Genomic DNA, 14,279 nt, shown 5'->3' with positions numbered 1-14,279 from the left:
ATAGTCCTGGGATGCGGAGGGCGGGCAGTGGGGTAGGCAGAGTCCAACTAATTTCCCCCCCAGATGATTCTTCTGCTTTTCTTCAGGTATACTACCATGCGCTCACATGATCCTCACTGCTCCCAGCAGTGTGGATCTTTGGAGGCTGGGATGACACATCCCAACCTTTGGATATCCCACAATGCATAGTGTGTCGAGCGTGGTGCATTGGGGGATAGGAACATATGAAGCTGCCAGTCAGACCATTGGTCCATCTAGCTCAGTATTGCCTACACAGACTGGCAGCAGCTTCTCCAAGGTTGCAGGCAGGAATCTCTCTCAGTCCTATCTTGGAGATGCTGCCAGGGGGGGAACCTGGAACCTCGATGCTCTTCCCAGAGCGGCTCCATCCCCTGATGGGGAATCTCTTATAGTGCTCACACATCTAATCTCCCATTCAAATGAAACCAAGGCAGACACTGCTCAGCTAAGGGGGGAAGAAACGCTTGCTACCACAAGACCAGCTCTCCTCTCCTCTGAGACGGGCGCTCTAGGCACCCATCTCTGTGTGCACTCAGGCAACAAGCAGCCTGAGCACCCATCTGATCCCAGTGCCGGGGTAAAGGGCACGCTCGCACCCTAAACTTTGTCTAAAGGCCGGGCTTCAAAGTGGGGTTAGGCGGGCCAGCAGCACCGTGATCCATAGGGATGCCTGCGCTGCAGACGAGCAGCCTGGGTTAAACTGCTTCTGGGAACCGTCTTCCTGAGAAACATAGCTAGAACAGTGAAGAGGGAAGCAGACGCAGGAGAGAACTGGCCCCCACCCCACCCCGATCATTTAAGAGCAGAGAGCTGGAAATCACGGAGCTGGAATTGCATCTGCTTTGCTCGCAGAAGGTCCCAGGTTTGATCCCTGTCGTCTCCTAAATCTGCTTCCTTGCAATTTCACCCCATGGAATTTTTAATCCAATTTCTAATCCAGTCCTCGGGGGCAACAGAGAAAAGCTGCCTGTGACCTTGGAGAGCTGCTTCCAGTCAGAATAGACAATATTGTGCCAGAAAGTTCTGAGCCAGGCGGACCCAGGGTCTGACTTGGTATAAGGCAACTTCCTATGTTTCTACTGGGGGCAGGACCAGAGTTGTGAAGGCCTGGAAGGATGGTCTTCAAATACCCAGAAGATCATGGAAGGAGGAGGGAGGAGTTCAACAGATGCATCATGATATTTCACAACAGAAACGGAAGAGGAGCAATGTGATATCCATTGTGAAGCACTAAAAAGGACTGTAGAAATGATCAATTCTGAGTGTGTTTTCTCTTACGCAAACTACTTGCCTTCCCTTGGCACATTATAGTTGCTGCACAAGGGTGCGGTCTGGTTTCGTTGCACATCTCGACTGTATGCTAGAACACTAACTCATCATTCGAAGGTCAGGGGTCCTCATATTTGGGTCTCCAGATGATACTGAACTACAACATCCCTGGCCACCATGGCCTTATAGAAGAAGGAACAGACTGGTTCTCTGTTGCTCCTGAGGGCTGGGCTACTAGAATCCATGGGTTGAAATGGCAAGGAAGCAGATTTAGGCTAGGCATTAGGAAGAATTTCTTCATTCTGCCTTTGTATGTAGTCCGGAAACTTCAGTTAGTTTAGAATGCGGCTGCCAGATTGGTCTCTGGGGCAACCCGGAGAGACCATATGATGCCTGTTTTGAAACAGTTACATTGGCTGCCAATATGTTTCCGGGCAAAATAGAAAGTGCTGGTTATTACCTTGAAAGCCCTGAACGGCTTGGGTCCAAGATATCTTAGAGAGCGCCTTCTTTTACATGATCCCCACCGCACGTTAAGGTCATCTGGGGAGGTCCGTCTCCAGTTGTCACCGGTTCGTTTGGTGACGACTCAGAGGCGGGCCTTCTCTGTAGCTGCTCCTGGACTGTGGAATACACTCCCAGCAGAAATTGTTAATCTTGATTCTTTGCTGACCTTCAAGAGAGCCCTTAAAACCCATCTGTTTTGCCTGGCCTTTCAGGGATTTTAATCAGTTTTTAATTGTTTTAATGTTAACCTGGTTTTCAGGGTTTTAATTGTTTTGATAGTTTAATTGTTTTTTAAGTTGTTTTAAATTGGTAATTATATTTGTATCTCTGTTTTAATTGTTTTTAATGTTTTCTGTTTTAATTGTAAACTGCCCTGAGCCATTTCGGAAGGGCGGTATAACAATCAAATCAAATCAAATCAAATCAATCAATAAACAAATAAATAATGGTAAGAGCTGTTCGACAGCGAAGCAGTCTCCCTCATGCAGTGGTAGGCTTTCCTTTGCTGGAGGTTTTCAAACAGAGGCTGGACAGGCATCTGTCAGAGCTGCTGTAGCAGTTTCCTGCACGGAGTAGGGGAATGAAGAACTCTAAGGTACCTTCCAGCTCTGACATTCTATGATCCTGTGATTCCATGGGAGTTGTACATAGGAACATAGGAAGCTGTCTTATACCAAGCCGGACCATTGGTCTGCTTAGCTCACTATTGTCTATACGTGTTGGAGATGGAGTTCCAGTGCATCGACCTTTTGCACCAACTAACCTAATGGCAACTAGGGGCATTGGGATCAGAGGGAGCTAGTCAGGGTCTCCTCACCAGTCTCTGCTTGCCTCTACTATATGAACCCTGCTTTGACTCCTCAGGTACCTCCTGTGTTGAGTCAATCTTATTTGTTTCCTCCTAGAGAGATGATGGAGACATATCCCCCTCTCTCTCCCTTATTGATTGATTGATTGATTGATTGATTGATTGATTAAGTGCTGTCAAGTCAGTGTCGACTCTTAGCGACCACATAGATAGATTCTCTCCAGGATGATCTGTCTTCAACTTGGCCTTTAAGGTCTCTCAATGGTGCATCCATTGCTGTCGTGATCAGGTCCATCCACCTTGCTGCTGGCCATTTTCTTCTCTTGCCTTCAGCTTTCCCCAGCATTATGGACTTCTCAAGGGAGCTGGGTTTTCGCATAATGTGTCCAAAGTATGATAGTTTGAGCCTGGTCATTTGTGCCTTGAGTGAAAATTCTGGATTGGTTTGTTCTGTGATCCATTTGTTTATTTTCCTGGCTGTCCATGGTATCCTCAAAAGTCTTCTCCAGCAACAAAGTTCAAAAGTGTCAATACTTTTTCTATCTTGCTTCTTAAAAATCCAGCTTTTGCATCCACAGAGTGTCACGGGGAAAACAATTGTCCAAACTATTCTAATCTCTGTAGGTATAGACACGTCATGGCATCTAAATATCTTTCCCAAGGTCTTTATTACAACTCTGCCAAGTGCTAGTTGAATAAATGATGATGATGATGATGATGATGATGATGATGATGATGATGATGATGATGCTTAGTACCGCAAGACCAGGTCTCCTTCTCAAACAACTTCTGGGAATCCAAATTTAAGAAGAATTTAAGAACGCACCTAACTTGAACGCTCTCTGCCCTGAAACTTCCCACGTGGACAGTTTGGTGTATTAGCATCATTTTCGGTATTGTGGGCCGCCTCCCCCTCTTCAGATTGCAGGTAAGATTTCATTCATTCATTCATTCATTCATTCATTTGATTTTTATACCACCCTTCCAAAAATGGCTCAGGGTGGTTTACACAGAGGAATAATAAATAACTAAATAAGATGGATCCCTGTCCCCGAAGGGCTAACAATCTAAAAAGAAACATAAGATAGACACCAGCAAAAGTCACTGGAGGGATGCTGTGCTGGGGATGGAGAGGGCCATTTACTCTCCCCCTGCTAAATAAAGAGAATCACGACGTTAAAAGGTGCCTCTTTGCCTAGTTAGCAGGGTATTGCTCATGCTCTTCCCCAGGGGAAAAAACCACACATTTATTCTATGCAGAAACCACATGCTTTTTAAAAAACAAAAACAAGTTTTACCACAAGCAAGCATTGTGTAAGACTATGTGTAAGACAAATCATATGATATTTATTTAGACTGCCTTCCTGCCTTCCTACTGTCCAGCACCCTCTTGCCATTTTAAGCAAATCCAGACTCACAGTTTCATCAAAAATGTCCAGGTTTTCAGTTTTAAACATTTCCCCCCTCCGTTTCAAAACACTTAGGACTTCACTGTGAATATAGGAACTTAGGAACATCGGAAGCTGCTCTATATTGAGTCAGGCCCTTGGTCCATCTAGCTCAGTATTGTCTACACAGACTGGCAGCAGCTTTTCCAAGGTTACAGGCAAGAGTTTCGTATGCTTTGGTAGTTTGTTGGTTCAATAAAAAAATCTTGTCCTAAAAAATAAAATAACAAATCTTGTCCTAAAATCTTGTCCTAAAAATAAAAAAAAATCTTGTCCTGTCTTGGAGATGCTGCCAGGGAGGGAATGTGGAACCTTCTGCATGCAGTTTTCAAACATTATTCCCTAAAGGAGCATTTTATTGTCCCTTGGACTGTGTTAGGGATGGGGCTGTATTTCAGTGGTAGAGTATCAGCTTAAAGATGCTGAAGGTCCCAGGTTCCATCCCTGGCATCTACAGGGAGAGCTGGGGAAAACTCTTGCCTGAAACTCTGGAGTGCCACTGCCAGACAGAACAGACAATATTGAGATAGATTGGGGTTCCCAACAGGGGGTACTAGTACCCCTAGGGGTACTTCAAAGGCTATCGGAAGAGCCAGCGTGGTGTAGTGGTTAGAGTGCTGGACTAGGACCGGGGAGACTTGAGTTCAAATCCCCATTCAGCCAGGAGACTAGCTGGGTGACTCTGGGCCAGTCGCTTCTCCCTCAGCCTAACTTACTTCACAGGGTTGTTGCGAAGAGAAACTTAAGTATGTAGTACACTGCTTTGGGCTCCTTGGAGGAAGAGCAGGATATAAATGTTAATCATCATCATCATCATCATTATTATTATTATTTATTATTATTATTATTACAAGACAGGTCTCACCAGAGGATCCAGACAAAGAGTGCCTCTCCCGTCAACAATATGGTGAGACGTAACTTTAATAAATCTATACCGGATTGGTCGTCGCCCGGGTCAACAAGGACCGCGCCAGGTGCTATAGTCCCTGGACATCTGGTGGCAAGTGGGCTACAGGACACAGGATCTTCAGTTGAGCAACCAGGGCTGGAGACAGCAAAGCTACTGGAAGAAACGTCGCTTAACCGAAAAAAATATACAAAAAATGCCCACAAGGAAATAATGATCTGCTATTACAAGTCTAGTCCAACTTGAAGAGGTTATTTAAAAAGAATATACCAAATTTGGAAAGAGAAGCATCTGGATACAGAAATAATAGAAAAAAGGCTAGCAGACCAGAGAAGATTCAGAATAAGAAATAAAGTATTCACAGGAGTTGAGCTGGAAGAACTGCAAAGAGCAACACAGGCTCAAGATATGGAAGAAGAATTACCACCAACTGAAGCAGTTGCTCAGGCACAGATGGAGGAGGTGTTGGAAATAGAGGATACCACCGTTGCTGAAGTATTTCAAAATCAAAACCAGGCTACCTCCCCTTTGCCTTCACCTCAAAAACCCAAATGCCGTTTAACAGAAAAGCAAGAAGAACTAAAGCAAAAAAATAACTGAGCACATGAAGCAAACAACCACCAGGGTTCGACTTCCCGCTCTAAAAACAGTTGCCAAAAAACAACTTGCTCAGGCATTAAAAGATGTCACTGCTGCACTTGCAGAAATAACAACCAATAATTTGCAAGAAACAAACCAACTCATGTACAGTGCAGCAACAATAACAACACAAGAGCTCGGATAGAAGATCAGTGGACCTGTCAAAAAAGAAAGCAGTACATCACCTAAATGGAAGATTTGATTAGAAAATAAAATCTCCAGGCTTAGATCAGATGCTCGTAAATTGAAAGATATGACAGACAAGAAGCTGAAGAAAGAAAACACCAAACAGTATCTGATCCAAAAATACCACCTAGATTCAAGGAAAATTAGAGAAGTCCTGGAAATAATAAAGCATCAAATAACAGCAGTATCAAAGAAGATTATCAGATATGAAGCCAGAATTACACAACACAGGCAGAATCTCCAATTCCAGTCGAATCAGAGACGTTTCTACCAAAGCATAGAAGGAGAAACTGCAAGAAATGTAGAAACGCCAAATAAAGAAGAAACAGTGCAATTCTGGCGGAAATTATGGGACAATCCAATAGATTATAATAAAAAAGCAGGCTGGATGAAAGAAGTCAAAAATGTAACCAACAAATGCAAGATCTAATAATAACACCAGAATCAATCAGTGAAAGAGCAAAGAAAATTAAAAATTGGACTGCGCCAGGCGACGATGAACTGCATGGCTTCTGGCTTAAACACCTAACAAGCCTTCATAAACAACTATCAAAACAGTTCAATCACATTTTGCAAGGAGGTGATATTGAACAATGGCTAACAACTGGGAAAACTCATCTCATGAAAGACCCAGCAAAAGGTGCAGTTCCAAGTAATTATAGACCGATAACCTGCCTGCCAACCATGTTCAAATTATTAACTGGAATAATAGCAGATGAAGTGATGCAACACTTATTAACTAACAAACAGCTTCTAGTTGAACAGAAAGGAAATTGCCCGAACACCAGAAGCACAAAAGACCAGCTGCTGATTAACAAAATGATTTTAGAAAACTGCAAGAGAAGAAAAACCAATCTAAGTGTTGCATGGATTGACTACAAGAAAGGCTTCGATTCATTGCCTCACACATGGATACTAAATTGTTTAGAAACAACTGGTGTCAGCAAAAACATTCAGATATTTATTTAAAAAGCAATGAGCATGTGGAGTACACAGTTAACAATCAATGGTGAGGCACTTGGACAGGTTAGCATTAGAAGAGGCATTTTCCAAGGGGACTCACTATCCCCTCTATTGTTTGTAATCGCCATGACCCCACTTTCACAAATACTAAACAAAACAAGCCTCAGATACCAAACATCTAAAACATCCAGTAAAATCAACCATCTGCTTTACATGGACGATCTGAAGCTGTATGGAAAGTCCCAGTCAGAAATCGAATCACTGCTAAACACTGTCCGTATATTCAGTAGCGATATAGCAATGGAGTTTGGACTAGACAAGTGTGCTGCACTAATAATGAACAGAGGGAAAATAAGAAAAACAGAAGGAATAGAACTGCCCAATAGAAGCAAGATCAAGAACCTGGAAGAGAAAGAATCTTAGAAATACATGGGCATTCTCCAGGCTGATAACATCGCACACACTGAAGTTAAAAGAAAAATGGGAAGTAAATACATCAGGAGAGTCAGAAAAATCCTCAAGTCCATACTCAATGGCAGGAACATCATACAAGCCATAAACACCTGGGCTATACCTGTTATGAGATACACTGCAGGAATGATAGACTGGAGCCAGGCAGAGCTAGAGACGCTAGATCGTAAGACCAGGAAAATCATGACCATCAATCGTGCTCTGCACCCCCACAGTGATGTAGATAGGCTCTACCTCCCTCGCAGCTCAAGTGGAAGAGGAATGCTGCAAGTCCATTAAACAGTAGAGGAGGAGAAAAGAGACCTTGAAGAATATATCAGGGACAGTGAAGAAGATGTACTTCAAATGGTCAAGAACGCACAACTATTCAACACCAATGAAACAAAACAGGCCTACAAGAAAGAACAAGTCAAGAACCGAGCAGAAAAATGGAGAAATAAGCCCCTGCATGGTCAATATTTACACAATATAAGTGGAAAATCAGACATCAGCAAGACCTGGCAATGGCTTAAGAATGGCAACTTGAAGAAAGAAACAGAGGGTTTAATACTGGCTGCACAAGAACAGGCACTAAGAACAAATGCAATAAGAGCCAAAGTCGAAAAATCCACAACAAACAGCAAGTGCCGCCTTTGTAAAGAAGCAGATGAAACAGTGGACCACCTGATCAGCTGTTGTAAGAAGATCGCACAGACTGACTACAAACAAAGGCATGACAAGGTAGCAGGGATGATACACTGGAACATCTGCAAAAAATACAAGCTACCTGTAGCCAGAGATTGGTGGGACCATCAAATTGAAAAAGTTGAAGAAAATGAAGATGTAAAAATATTATGGGACTTCCGACTACAAACAGACAAACATCTGCCACACAATACACCAGATATCACTGTAGTCGAGAAGAAAGAAAAACAAGTGAAAATAATCGAAATAGCAATACCAGGGGATAGCAGAATAGAAGAAAAAGAAATAGAAAAAATAAAATAATAAAATACAAAGATCTACAAACTGAAATTGAAAGGCTGTGGCAGAAAAAGACCAAAATAATCCCAGAGGTAATTGGCGCCCTGGGTGCAGTTCCAAAAGACCTTGAAGAGCACCTCAACACCATAGGGGCCACAGAAATCACCATCAGCCAATTACAAAAAGCAGCTTTACTGGGAACAGCCTATATTCTGCGACGATATCTATAACGATTGACAATAAAATTCTGGCATCCCAGGTCCTTGGGAAGGACTCGATGTCTGGATAAAACAAACCAGTCAATAACACCTGTCTGACTGTGTAAACAAGAAATAATAATAATAATAATAATAATAATAATAATAATAATAATAATAATAATATTTTCCCTTCTACGGAGTGAAAGCAGCTACTCTGGTGAGAACGCAGGTGGCACGATGGGAAGAAATGGAGCAGCTCCGTCAAAGTGGCCACTGCAAAATCAGGAGCATAACAAGGTTGGAGTGGGCCCAGAGACGAGGTTTTACAATGGACCCCTCGCTGATTGATTGGTTGGTTGGTTGGTTTACACATTTCACAATATATAGTGCACTCACACTCACATCCCCTATATGTATCACATCCCCTAACCGCCCTGAGCCATTTTGGAAGGGCGGTATAGAAATCAAATAAATAATAATATGAATATGGTGAATATTTATAAAGTTATATTTATATCAATTACTATATAGTTATATTTATATCTATAACTATATATAGTTACAAATATAACTAAATTTATATAGTTATATAGTTCACTGCCAGAACTATGATCTCAGGGAACTAATGGGGAAGTTCCAGATTTGTTTCTGGTTGATTATGCAGCCTTGTTCTATCTATCTATCTATCTATCTATCTATCTATCTATCTATCTATCTATCTATCTATCTATCCATCCATCTACGCAGATAGTCTCCCCCAAGCACCAGAGCTGTGTGTGTGTTGGGGGGGTACTTTTAGCTGGTCTTCTATAGGCTATCGAAGCTACTTCCTTGGAGACAGGGAAAGAAATGTCAAAGAGGGCTCTCACAGATGGAGCCGGCATTGCACAGAATGCTGTTTAATGCAGGGACCAACAACCATCACGTTTGCTGGGAGCATGGGGGGGGGCGTTGGGGGGGTAAGCACAAAAGGAGAATGTCCCATCTGTCCCAATTGTATCCAAGAAGGCTTCCCTCTCGCCATCATCATCGGCTGTCAAAATCGAAGATCCAGCTGGCCACTTGATTCCTTAAGCAAACAGGCAGCCTTCGGATGCTCTTTCTCTCTCCCTCCCTCTTAGGTCCAGAGGCAGGCAGGTTTAGCTTGAGGCTTGTTTAGCAGAAAATTGATGGTTGGAGAGAAGCAATAGTTTTTGAGAGATTGGCTGCTGGTTTTTGAACTAACTTAAGTTTCCAAACTGCGTACAAAGGCAGCCCCACGTAGAGCGCATTGCAATAGTCAAGCCTGGAGGTTACCAGCTGATGCACCACTGTTTTGAGATTGTTCTCTTCAAGGAATGGACGCAGCTGGTGAATCAACCAAAGCTGTTGGAAGGCACTCCTGGCCATAGCCTCCACCTGAGATACCAGGGTGAGGCTTGGGTCCAAGGGTACTCCCAAGAGGCATACCTGTTCCTTTTGGGGGAGTGTAACCCTCACCCAGGACAGGAAGATCTAACTCATCCTTCAGATTCTGAGTGCCTACAATGAGCATCTCCGCCCATTACTGCCTGTAGGCAGGCATTTAGGGAATGAATGCCATTTCCTGATGATGGTGGTGGTGGTGGTGATGACAAGGAGAAATAGATGACAAGCATCCTGATAACACCCTGCACCAAATCTGATGATCTCACCCAGCGATTTCATGTAGATATTAAAAAGCACTGGTGACAGAATGGAGCCCTCTCAACTCCATAGCCAGCTCTAAAGCCAGTTTGAAATGGGTCTAGATAATCCGTTTTCTCCAAAACTGTCTGGAGTTGGTAGGCCACCACTCTCTCAGTCACCTTGCCCAACCATGGGAGATTGGAGACTGGCCTGTAACTAGCCATCGCTAAGGGATCCAGGGAAGGTTTCTTAAGAAGTGGTCTATCTATTGCCCCTCCTCCAAACAGGGGGTACTCCCTCAGCGATGCATGAATGATATTAACGAGGACACCGCCAACAATCTCCTTGCTAGATAGAAGCAGCCAAGTTGTAGGAACACAGGAAGCTGCCATATACTGAGTCAGGCCATTGGCCCATCCAGCTCAGTACTGTCTACACAGACTGGCAGCGGCATCTCCAAGGTTGTAGTCAGGAATCTCTCAGCCCTGTCTTGGAGATGCCAGGGAAGGAACTTGGAAGCTAGATGCTCTTCCCAGAGCAGCCCCATCTCCTAAGGGGAATATCTTACAGTGCTCACACTTCTAGTCTCCCATTCATATGCAACCAGGGTGGACCCTGCTTAGCTAAGGGGACAAGTCATGCTTGCTACCACAAAACTAGCTCTCCTCCTGTTAGTCGGGCAAGGTTCCAGAGAACAGGTGGTAGGCCGCACCGCCCGAAGCAGCTCGTCCACATCCTCAGAAATCACAGATTGAAACTGATCCAGCATAATACTGCAAGAGGGATTGCCTAACACCCCCTTCATAACCCTTGCAGAAATAGTGGAGTCCAAGTCAGCCCAGAATACAGGAGATTTTATCCGCAAAGAACCCATTAAAAGCTTTACAGCAGAACAAATTCTCCGGGGACTGATTCCAAACAGAAAGAGCAGAAATTAAACTCCTCACAACCTGGGATAGCTCTGCTGAACGCAAATCTGCATGCACAATTCATGCAGACCAAAATTGGTTTTTTGCCGCATGCACCGCTATCACATAAACCTTCAAATGGATCCAGTGCTGTGTCCTGTCAAATTTGAGCCAGGTTTTCCTCCACTTGTGTGTGTTCCAGTCACACCTTCTCTGATGCTTCAGCCCCCGCAACTCCTCTGTATACCAAGGGGCCATTTTTGAAGCAGGTTGGAGGGGACGCTTAGGAGCAATCGTGTCTCTTGCCCTGGTGAGTTCCATATTCCAGGTTCCCACCAGGGCCTCGACAGACTCACTGGCAGCACCAACATTAAAACCCTCCAAGGCTTTTTTGGAATCCTACTGGATCCAGCAGCCTTCTCGGGTGGGCCATCCTAATAGGTCCACCACCCCTGCAGGGGTGGGTTGTGGCTGTGAAGCAGGCAGTGGTCCGTCCATAACAATGGGGAAACCACAGGATCTCCTGACGATGGAGCCCAACAGAAGACCAAATTGAGTGTGTTTCCGGCACCATGAGTTGGTCCTGAAATTAATTGCGATAGGCCCATCGATTTCATGGCCTCTATGAACTCCCAAGCTGCACCAGACAAGCCAGCCCCAAAGTGGATACTGATGTCGCCTAACATCAAAAGTCTGGGAGACTCCAACACCAACTCTGTGACTGGTTCCATCAGCTCAGTTAGGGAGTCCGTTGGGCAGCGGGGTGGACGGTACACCAAGTGTCTATCCCTAGTTCCCAGCCTCAGAAATATACACTTGGTATAAGTCATCTGTCTCACAGAGGCTCTGGTAAGGGAGATGGTATTCTTATGGACCACAGCCACCCCACCCTACCCCACCCCACCCACTTCCCCTAACCTGCTCCCCATCAGAGTAATCTGATTGGAGAAGCTGGGCCCAAACTGGACCCCTTTCCTCCCGCAGCCAAGTCTCAGTTATAGACTTATACAAGCCGGGTCAGCTCCCTGCCTCACCCATGATCAAGTCGTGGATGATTTCGGTCTTCTTCTGAACTGACCTGGCATTGCAGAGGAGCAAGGTCCTGCTCCAGTGAGTGTATGCACACGCTCTCTACTGAAGGAGATTCGGGGCAGAAACCCTGTGTGTAAAGCCTCCTGCAAACTCTAGCCCAGACCTCCAGCCCCACCCTAATATAACCTTCTCCTAGACCTCAGTCCCACCCCGAAGGCCCGGCACCAAAAGCTGGCCCCCTTTGGTGGCCAGCTTTGGTGGCCGCCTAGAGGCGGTCTGCCGGCCCTCTGGTGCACCTCCCTCCTTTTTATGCCTCCAAGAGCTCAGCAGCCCCTCCCAGGGGTGCACCAAAGTAATTCAGGTGCCTGGACCACCCAGCCATGAGACACCCCTCCCCCCGCCCAGTATGAGGCCCCCCAATCTCATTGGGGGGGCCGCCCCTCCAAAGCTCCGCTTAAAAAAATAGTTGTGGCTGGGGGGGGGGAGTGGAGCAGTTCTCCCTCCCCCCTCCTCCGGCGGCAGCCAAGAGAGATGCTGGACCCATCTGTTGGGTCCAGCATCTTTAAGAAACTGCCAGACGCGCCCGTGCAGTTTAGAGATCGTTGCAAGCCTACACGTCACGGGCTTGCGGTGATCTCCTCTGCGCAGGCGTGCCTCGCAGTTTCTTAAAGATGCTGGCCCCAACGGATGGGTCCGGCGTCTCTCCTGGACAGAGCAACTGGCCCTATCCATCCCCAGCACGGCACCCCTCCTGACGGCTGCTGCTGGTGTCCACCTTGTGTTCCAGCATTTCCAAGCATTTCCTAACCACGGTGCTCTACCTGATGGATGTCCAGCCTACAGGCAGCAGGCAGGGTGGGAGAGAGAGGAGAAACCTGAGCCGCCTCCTTGGGTGTCCCCCTGACTCATTAGGACGAGCTGCTCCTGATCTATTGTTGAGCCTTAGCTTCTTTCAGGGTGGTGGGAAGGCAGAAGTTGGCCTAGAGAAAGGGAACTGGTGGAAGGGGGAATTACATGTCGACTCTCCTTCCCTTCCACGGCGTTGCTTATTCTGTTATGACAAGTACGGTAACTACCGGAAGTCCCTAACTCACCGACAGGCTGTATTGTCTTCCTAAAGTTTGTTTTAAGGTCAGCTGTTTGGAACCCGGGACACATTTCACGTCACAGGGTGTTAGTCATCCCCTTTGCTAAGCAGGGTCCATCTTGGTTTGCATTTGGATGGGTGACAACATGTGAGCCTGGGGCGTAGCTAAGGGAGGTGGGCCCGTGGTTGGCCCTCTCTCTGACGGTGCCTTGGAATGAGGGAAATAATGAAGAAAAGAGGGAGGGGTGGAGCTGGGGGGCCCTCAGGAGCTGGGGGGGGGCTGGGTCCTTTGAACCATCCATCATAGCTACACCCCTGATGTGAGCACTGTCAGCTGTAAGAAATCCTATGAGGATGGGAATTTAGCTCAGTGGCAGGGCATCTGCTTGGCGCGCTGGAGATCCTAGGTTTAATCCTTGGCAGCATCTCTCGGGGTAGATCTGGGGGAGATTCCTACCTGAAACCTTGGAGAGCTGCTGCCAGTCAGTGTAGACAATAGTAAACTAGGTGGACCAAAGGTCTGACTCGGTAGAAGGCGGCTTCCTGTGTTCTTATGTAACAGCAGGAAAAACCAAAGAAGAATAGCAAAACAACAACAACACCCAACCTGATTGCTGTGTAGACTAGGAACAGGGCCAGCAACAAACAGGGCCAGCAACAAACCTGACCAGCAGTATCCACACTGAAGAGACAATTGTGATGCACTGTATGCAGAGCTGTCTTTTGAAGAGACAAACCCAACACAAGCCAGAAGTTGCAGTCCGTCTCGAAATACAAGCAAATTGCATTTAATATTCCCCTCTTTTGCAGTATTTGTTGGACCCCTAAGTACGTTCTCTTCCACTGCGGCTAGGAGGCTTAAAATTAAAAATCCAGCTGCCAGACAACTAGCCAGCCAGCCAGATAGCCACTCTTGCTATCCCTCCGTGGACAGCAGGGTGCCGTTCACATTTCCAATGCCTTGTTGCGAATTTAATTTCGGCGATATAGAGCTAGGACATTGTATATCCGTCGTCAAAAGGTTCCTGGTTTTTTTGGGTGGTTAGTTTCCGCGAGACTGCTCCCCCTGCTGTTTACATTCCAAATGCAACTTGCCTGAACGGAGGCGTTTTGCTGATGATGAGCAGCTAGTCTGGAAAGCGCCACGCAGAAGGACATTGCAAAAGTGCGCATCTGGTTTTTGGTTTTGTGAGAGGAAGGGGCATAGGGGATGCAGAAGAGAG

The sequence above is a fragment of the Hemicordylus capensis genome, chromosome 7, assembly GCF_027244095.1.
Source record: "Hemicordylus capensis ecotype Gifberg chromosome 7, rHemCap1.1.pri, whole genome shotgun sequence".
Classification (NCBI taxonomy): Eukaryota; Metazoa; Chordata; class Lepidosauria; order Squamata; family Cordylidae; genus Hemicordylus; species Hemicordylus capensis.
This window is presented reverse-complemented; position numbering follows the sequence as displayed.